Source organism: Microtus oregoni, unplaced genomic scaffold, assembly GCF_018167655.1.
Source record: "Microtus oregoni isolate MIOR12 unplaced genomic scaffold, Mior012 000000F_ref0000247, whole genome shotgun sequence".
In the NCBI taxonomy this organism is placed as follows: Eukaryota; Metazoa; Chordata; class Mammalia; order Rodentia; family Cricetidae; genus Microtus; species Microtus oregoni.
This window is the reverse complement of record NW_024543059.1, coordinates 46,479,781-46,488,780: the sequence shown is the minus strand read 5'-3', so window position 1 is coordinate 46,488,780 and position 9,000 is coordinate 46,479,781.

Here is a 9,000-nt window from a genome sequence, read left to right as displayed (position 1 = left end):
AGGCCAAATGAAATCACTGCAAATGAGGCTATTATAAAAATTATAACAGTAATTTGGAGTCCTTGTAATAAGAGCCTCATCCCCTAGGGGGACAGATGGCCTAGAGCAGTGAATGTGGGCTTCGAGAAGCTCCCACCTTACTGCAGCGGTGGCTCTTTTCTGTACTCTCACCGTGAAATCAGGCTTGCTGAGAAGCCCACACTTATTTGCAAACTGCAACTGATACATCATCTTAAGGCTTTGGCTTTGCTACTTTTCAGTGCGAATCTTTGTTTCAGAACTAATAAGTCAGGAATCAGGGCTGAGACTCCTCGTGCCCTCAAATAAGCTAACAGGGAGAGTGAATTCCTTAGATGACGATTTGCAGCCATTTGTTTTTTCTTGTTATAGAGCTTCTGTTTAGGGGTCACCAGACAAGTCATCCAAGAGCAGAAAGGTGCTGGATTCACCTGAGCTACTACAAATTGCAGTAACATCAGCGCCAATAAGTGAGTTGTATCAGAGGCTTCATCTGGGCAGACCTTGTAGCACCAAGGAGACTTCTGCATGCCTTTGCATATTTACACTTGTATGGTTTATTTGAGACTTCAATTTCAGTTTTTATATATCCTGTGTACTCATTCATGACCCCATTCTGTCTACTTATTCTGTCTTCCTAACCTCCACTGTTTGGGTGTATCTGTTGTCCCATTGGTCACTAAAAAGGCCTCATTTCTGAGCCCCTGCTTAAGCTGGTGACCACCATGAGAAGACCTCTGCCTAGAGCACAGCCATCCAACTGTCCGCTTACACAATTCTGCTTCTCTTATAACCCCCAACCCCATTTTCTCTTTTTATCGTTTTCAGACAGTGTCTCATGTAATTCAGGCTGGCTTCAAACTCACTATGAAACTTCCCTTAAGCCAGCTCCTCTTGCCCGTGTTTCTCATGTGCTGGGATTATAGACCTGTGCCCTGGTGCCTGACTTTCCTTCTTCTTGTTGAGTTAGATTTGTTACTGTACTTATGTCTTCCTGACACTCCCATATCTCATAGCATAAGCTTCAGAAACTGGCATTTTCATACTCATCATGTAGCAGCTATTTTGACTAAATGTTAAAAACGCAACATAAATTCTGAGACCCACTGGCCTACTTTTGCAATTATTCTTTCGTTCATCAGAACAACAATAATTAAACTCCCAGAACGTGTTAGCACTCACTCCAGGTAACATGAAAATTTCCAATCGTTTGTATTTTCTTCCAAAAATAGAGCACATTAAAATATCAAAAGTGTGGGGGTTTTTTTGATTTCTCATTAGTACTTATGTTAAATTTAAATTATAATTCTTTTGAATTATCAAACTTTTATAATATGTTATGGAAAACATTACACTGAGTGCTCCTCGAAATTTAAAAAGAGATTTTACACTATGAACATATGTAAAAAGAAATGAGAAAGATAGGCAGAACTGGTTCTTAGAGAATAATCTGTGCAATGAGTCATAGAGGCAGCAAAGAACAGGAGAAATGTGAAATGTACTTGAAGGACACTAGGATCTGTAGAAATAAATCTGGGTTGATAAGTAGGAAAAGAGTATAAAGAAACATGTTAATAAGCTAAAGCAGGAATGCTTCTAATATTGACAGAGGTGTTTAGTTTAGCAGACACTTACTTGGAAGAAAAGTCAAAGTCTTGATCATAAAATCAGAGACTTTCTAATCAAAGTCTCATAAAGTCAGCAGTTGCTGAGGGTCCAAGAGTATTGGTTAAAACCACATCAGTTCATTGAAGATCTTGACACTGAGGCAGACCATGGCCAACATATAACTGAATGGGTCATCAATCATGTGAAAATTTCATCTTAGTCATATGTGAAAAATGAGCCGAATCTTGTAGGGTAGACCACATAAATAAACATTTAACTGTTCTGAAGCCGGTATCCCGTACCTCTTCTTTTCCACTCAGAATGTGGACGTGGACCTTCTCTATAGGTCTATTAGTCACTGTCTTACTTCAGCTGTAAACAAGGCCACTGCTTGTCCATTGACCCATGTCTCTCCTGTCCTTCCATAGTGTCCTAGTTGTTGCTGAAGCAGAAGTCACCAGGGGTCCTACTTTTCCCGTGTTCACTCAGAGACCCAGCCAGGGATGTTTCTGGAGAGGTGAACATTGCTTAATGTGGATATTGAGTCAGCAAATAAAATACTATGATCTGTGCACATGGCTAGAGCCCTCAGCAATGCAGTAAGCTTTTACCTAAAAATAATAATTTTTTCCATTAAGCCAGCCAGAATATTCCAGACTCTGAAGAAGGAAAATCATTAGATCAAAGCAAACCTAGTCAACACGGTGAGACTGTATTTAAATAAAAATCTTTATCTTATTTCTATAGTTTATGCCTGTAATTCAAAATTCAACAAATGAGAAAAATTCTTAAAAATTCATATAAATATAATGATACATGCCATTCTTAAAGACATGAAAAATTACTAACCAGTTCAAACACCAAATACATGCCATATACAGGTTTATATATTATAACAACCTTTGCATAGTTCCTTATTGTGGGATATAAGTACTGTTCTGCTCATGAACACAATGACTGAATTATTCTGTCTGTAGCAGAGTGCTGTGGAATATGCACATGTTGTGAACAGTTTTCTCCATCTACTCTCTGTTGGGATAATTTTTGTATGCTGTATAAAGATGTGTATTTGTCCTTCCTCACCTGCCTAAAGCACCTTCTGAATGGTTTAATAAAGATTTGAACATCCAATAGTTAGGCAGGAGAGGATAGGTGGGACTTCTAAAGAGAGATAGGAACTCTCCAAAACAATCTGAGGTGCAGGAGATTAGCCAGCCAGATGCAGAGGAAGTCAGCCATACAGTACCGAGGTACTGAGGAGCAGTAATGGGCCATGTGGCAGAGCATAGATGAATATCAATGGGATAATTTCAGTTGTAAGAGATAGTTGGGAACAAGCTAAGCTACGTCAAGCTTACAGAATTAAGAAAAAGTCTCCATGTCGTTACTAGAGAGCTATCAATGTAAGAGAAAGACCTGATAAAACTCTCACTATTGGTTGAAAATTTACAAGTGCATCCTTACTGAAATTTTTTTCAAACATATCTGCCATATACATTAAATAAAATCGAGTTGTAATACTGGATGTTTCTTCTCCTTCAAATAGCTTTGCGTGTGAGAAGAGAGCAGAATTCAGTTCCAGCTTAATATAAAGGCAATGGAAGTTAAGTTTTCTGCTATGTTAGCTCATGACTAGAAACTTTCACACTTACTAGAGGATGCATGCCGTACTTGGTAAAGGTATGGCATATACCTTTGTGTAGAATAATTGTTCATGTTTGGAATTTCTGTATTTTCTCTGCTTCCATTCAGAAAATACTCATTTATGATTGGATTTCTTCTTTGAGAAATGGTTTTTCTGTGTATCCCTGGCTGTCCTAGAACTCACCATTTTTAGACCAAGCTGACCTTGAACTCAGAGATCTGCCTGCCCCTGCTTCCCGAGTGCTGGGATTAAAGGTGCACTATACTGTAGTACGAAAGGCTGCTTGTTTCTTTAAAGCTGCTCAAATCCCCAAAATAACCACACAGAAACTGTATTAATTAAATAACTGCTTGGTCAATAGCTTAAGCATGTTTCTGGCTAACTCATATTTTAAATTAACCCATCCAGTAGTAGTCTGTATATCACCTGAGGCTGTGGTCTACCAGGTAATGTTCCGGGTTCTGTCTCCGACGGGGTTACATGACTTCTCACTGACACCACACTCTCTCTCTCTCAGCATCTTTATTCATTAACCAATAAAAGCAACACATACACAGAAGGACCTCCACCATCCCCAACTTCATTTTCTTTTCAATATAGAAGATTTTAAACCTTTTCTCTTATATCTCAGGCTACAATCTCCAAGAGTGTGCTGAACTTTGAGAATTCTTGCCTGGTTCTCAAATTACTGTTAGCATTTTCAACTTTTTAGCACAAAGTAGGAAAATAGCTCTGGGCTGGTCAAATAGAACCTTCATTATGTTGATGTATGCTCCTTCAATTTTTCAATTTAATTTTTATTTTAAACTTTACTCTGAAAATGCTGCGGAAACAATTTATAATGAAATAGCTTAAAACCTCATCACTTGGTTTCCTGTACACACTGGGATGCAATGTTACCAGTTTTAACATTTTTACTCTGCATTTCTGGTTAACTGATAAGCTAAGCTACCTTTCATCCACAGATAAATCCTGACAGATATTCTGTGCTCTTTGCTCAACCCACTGTGGTACTTTGCTTGTTAGTCCCGTACTGAGGTCTCGTGCATCTGGGCTTTTCAAGGATCTTGCCATATAACAGTGCTTTCTTGTTGGGTTCTTACCAGACCTTAATATGAGAAAAATGCAGTTTCATAGTATTTCAACAAAAGTACGAAATAGTTGTTCAACAAAAGCACTACAAAACTTGTCAGCAATTCTTTAAATGTTCAGAGATTTCACCAGTGAAGCCGTCTGTATAACCCTGTGGTTTTCTCTACTGAAAGGAAAATAATTAACAACTCAATAACCTTCCAAGTTATTGTCTGTTTGGATAGTCTATTTTTTTATTTAGTAGATTGTACATTCCAAGAAATTATTCAGTTCACTATTGTGTAATTCCTAATGGAAGCCTCTTAAGATTCTTTATATCTGTCATGTGTTATAATGCCTTGTTTTACACAATAATTTTATTTATTGAGTCCTTGTCCTTTTTTGTAGAGGGTAGTTTAATATAACCTGTGGTTTGTTTAATTGCCTTTTATAAAGCCAACTCTGTCTCACCATTATTTCTCATTTTCCTTCTGGTTTTCTGCTCTAGTTTGTGTGCATTCCTCTGTTAATTTCAAAATTAGTTTTCCCTCTTTGTTCTAGCTCCCTGTGGTCTAAAGTTAAATAGTTTGTATTTTGTCTTTTGTTTTTATGTCCATATTTATTGAACTGAGTTTTATTCCTAGAACCATTTTTTCTGTATCATAGAAGTTTGCTGTGTCAAGGTTTTCAGTTTTGTTCTCGGTTCTTTTTAATATCTCTTTATTTCTCCTTTGATTCTTTGTTAATGAAGAGGATTCTATTTAATTTTTTTTGTTTGTGTTCCTTTAGTGATAAATTTATTAATTTCCAAATATTGTACTATTGTGGCCAGAAAAGATACATTAGCTGAATAGAATCTTGAATTCATTGACATTTTGTGCCCCAGTGTCCCACGAGTACTGGGAAGAGCTTGTCTCCAGCTGTCACTACACTCAATGCTACAATGTGTTTGCAACAACCTTCAAGCCCCAAGTGCTCTGCTGTCTCGTGGTGTTTTTTAGTCAAGACACTCTCTGTTCGTTGTGATCAAATCTCTCTGCCTTATCAAGCTTTCCCATGGTTAGCATTTTTGCTTGCCGGGGGCCAAATGTGATTGCCCCAGCATGAGCATTCTCTTTCACTCATCCCAAACTAACACAGAATCATCTTTCTAAGTTTTCAGTTTCAGAGAAACTATTTATGAAGAATGCAATTGTGTGGGGCTCTTGCCCTACAGTCAAGAGTGAAGCAGATGCACAGATTAGTTCTATGAGCCCGGCACTTCTGGAGCTGTGGACGGGCTTTGGAAAGAGGTGTGGATAAAGGAGAGAAAATGCTAGCATGTGTTCATTCTTATTAAAAAGTGCATTCCACCTGCCAAGCTTCTGAAGATCTGTAATTCAATAGATGTGTGATGTTTATACTGCATGGTAGTAGTAATTAGAAAAGCTCTGAGCTAGCGAACACAGGCACCGCTTTCAGGTTAAACACTGCTGTGTCCAGTCAGGGACCCACTTGTCTCATCCATAAAGCAAGACTATGAGCTGGATAAAACTCTTAAGTCTCTCTACCTGGAATCCAATGATTCTAACTCCTTTGTGTGACATTTTTTTAAAAATTCTTTTGCATAATGAGGTTTGTTATGGTTAATTTGCTGAAGGATTTACAGAGCAATACTCATTTGCTAGTTTATTCCCCCAAAATTTTAAAACAATTTCCTTTAAATAGTTTATTAATTTCCCTTAAACAAGATAGCTATCATTCATTTATCAGAGAGATATCTGCTTCTGCCTTAGGAAGATATGTTATTGTGAGAAATTCTAAGTGGTAAGTTTACCTCATAAACAGAGGCCACGTACATACATGAAAATTGTTAAATACCTTCTGGAGACAGGTCAGCCTTGAAACCATGGGCTATGTCGTCTTTCTGTCATTGATTGGATTCCTTGGGTTGTTGTCTTGGGCATTGTCTTTAACTCTGACAGACTTCGTAGAACAACCTGATAGAGAGTGACCTTTGTTGTGTTGATTCTTGATCTTACAGTATTGTTCAAATATCCACACCAAAAAATATTGCATGACTTGTCATTGGTGATGAAATTTTTTCCAACTATTAGATAGCATTAGGCTATAAATAGTTAAGAATGTCCATCTGTAGAGTTCTTCCTACATGTGACTTACCGGAAACACTCTGTCTAATCCTCACGACTCTACAGTGCTAGCATTCTGCCTCCATAGGGCGAGTTACAAGGTAAAGAGAGAAACTGAGAAGTTTATTCAGGGTATACAGTTTCTATAGTCTGGAGCTGAAGGTGGAAAACAGCTGACCACAGACTACAGTGTGTTTGCACACCACAGTTATCCACTAGACTGAAGCCACAAATTCATCCACATGTACAAATGCTTTATTATTATTGAGTTCATCTTTGCACACCTGAATCTTACACAGTGCTTAGGCAACCTTGCTCTTTAAAATCTGTAGAAACTTTGTTCTCTGATCTCATATGAATGGTAAGGACAATTACCACAACATGAATTACCTTCTATTATTGAAATGTTGATACTGGGATCTCATTTTAGACTGCTTTCCTGCAAATGGTAACTGCAAAATAGAGCATTTTATTAATTTAAGAAGTTCCAACTGCTTTAGAAATGTTATTTTCAATTAATGGTCTCCTCGTGTCTTCTTCATTCAACCTATATATCAAATGGATAGCAGATAGTTGAAACTCATCAGACTAAATGGACCATTCAGTATCACAACCCATAGTAGAAAAAAAAAGAGGACAAAAGATTTGGTAACTTTCAGTTCTTTCCTATACTGTGCATACTAGATAAGATCTCTGAGAAAACAGTAAATTTGGATACAGAATTTGACCTTAACAGGTTCTACTTACAAATGAGACTCTTGTTTGGTACCCCCTTCTTTCTCTGATTCAGTAATGACTGGAAATATGCCTCATGTTTGTTTGGTACCTGATAACACTTCAGTTATTTTTATTGTATCATTTGATCTTCAGAGAACTTAGGAGTGTAATTGCCCTTACTATTCAAGTAAACAGAAGCAGAATAATATAAAAAATGACTTATAAGTTGAGTCTCTTTTAATTCTAAAAGCAAACAAAAATTAATACATTAGAAATTAATTTTATTATTACATAAATGCAGCAATTGAGACTACACTAAGTAATCTCTCTCTTTCTCCCTCTCTCCTACACGCACACACACACACACACACACACACACACACACACACACACACCACTCTCATCATATGATGAGTGTTTTAGAATAGCTTCCTTGAAAATAGGGTGAGACAAGATGCTGCATGTAGGTTAGGTTTATTGGGTAGAACTCAGAAGGTTAATCAAAAGGAATTAGAAAAGGAAGGCATATTGGAAAGGGGCCAGGAAAGAAACTGATCTGCTGTATTCCTGAAGCTAAGGCCTTAGAAGGCATATTGGGAAGCTTTTTAAGTGCTGTTCTTGTAGAATCCTCTCTACTTGAGGAAGACAGCGTAGCCCTATATGTCTGTAGGTGAAATTTTCTCTGAGTAGCGGATGAGCCCTGGAACAACGAGTAAATTGGGTAAAGCAGTTTTCTAAGCACAAAGACAGATTTCTTTGAAGGGATGACTCATGTGCAATTGATATTTTCAGCAGAGAGGGAGGAAATGCAGACCTTGAAGAGGAATTCTGAACAAGTTTCTAAGTGCTCCTTTTTTCTCTCTCTAATCCTTTTTATGCACTTTTTATTAAGTTTTTTAAATACAATTTTTAACTTTATGTAGTTATCACCATTCCCACTCCTCTTCTCTTCTTTCCCCACCTTCTCCCTCACCCACCTTCCCCTCCTCAGAAAGAGCAAGGCATTCCATGGGGAATCATCAAAGTCTGACATTTCACTTCACTTTGAGGCAAAACCAAGCCCCCCAACCCCAAAATCTAGGTTGAGCAAGGTATTCCCTCCAATGAGATTGTGCTCCAAGGCAGTGGTCCCACAGACTACCCAAGCCTCACAACTGTCTGACACATTTAGTGGGCCTAGTTTGGTACTAAACAAGTTCCCCTGCTCTCAGTCCAGAGTCAGTGAGCTTTCATTAGCTGAGATCAGCAGTTTCTGTGGGTATCATCATCCTGATCTTGACTCCTTTGCTCATATTATTGCTCCTCCCTCTCTTGAACTGTTCTCTGATAGCCTGGCCCAGTACTTTGCTGTAGATCTCAGTATCAGACTCCATAATGACTATTAAGGTAGTCGTCAATCTGATTATAAAGTTAGGTGTCCCCTCCATTGTTGCTTAGAGTCTTAACTGGGGTCATCCTTAGGGATTCCTGGGAATTTCCCTAGTGCCATGTTTCTTGCTAGCCCTTTGATGGCTCTTAAAAAAGACATCCTGAGTGAGGTAACCCAGATCCAGACAGACAAACATGGTACTCACTCATAAGTGGACACTGGACATAAAGCAATGGATAACCAGTCCAAGATCCCAAAGCAGCTAGGTAACAAGGGGAACCCTAAGAGAGACATGCATGAATCCCCCTGGGAAGGGAAACAGACAAGAACTCCTGAAAAAATTAGGAGTATGGAGTGGGAAAAGGGAACATGGAAGGGGAGGGGGATAGGAGGAGGGGAGGGAGGAAGAGAAGAGTGAATGTGTCCCTTATAATTAGTAAGGC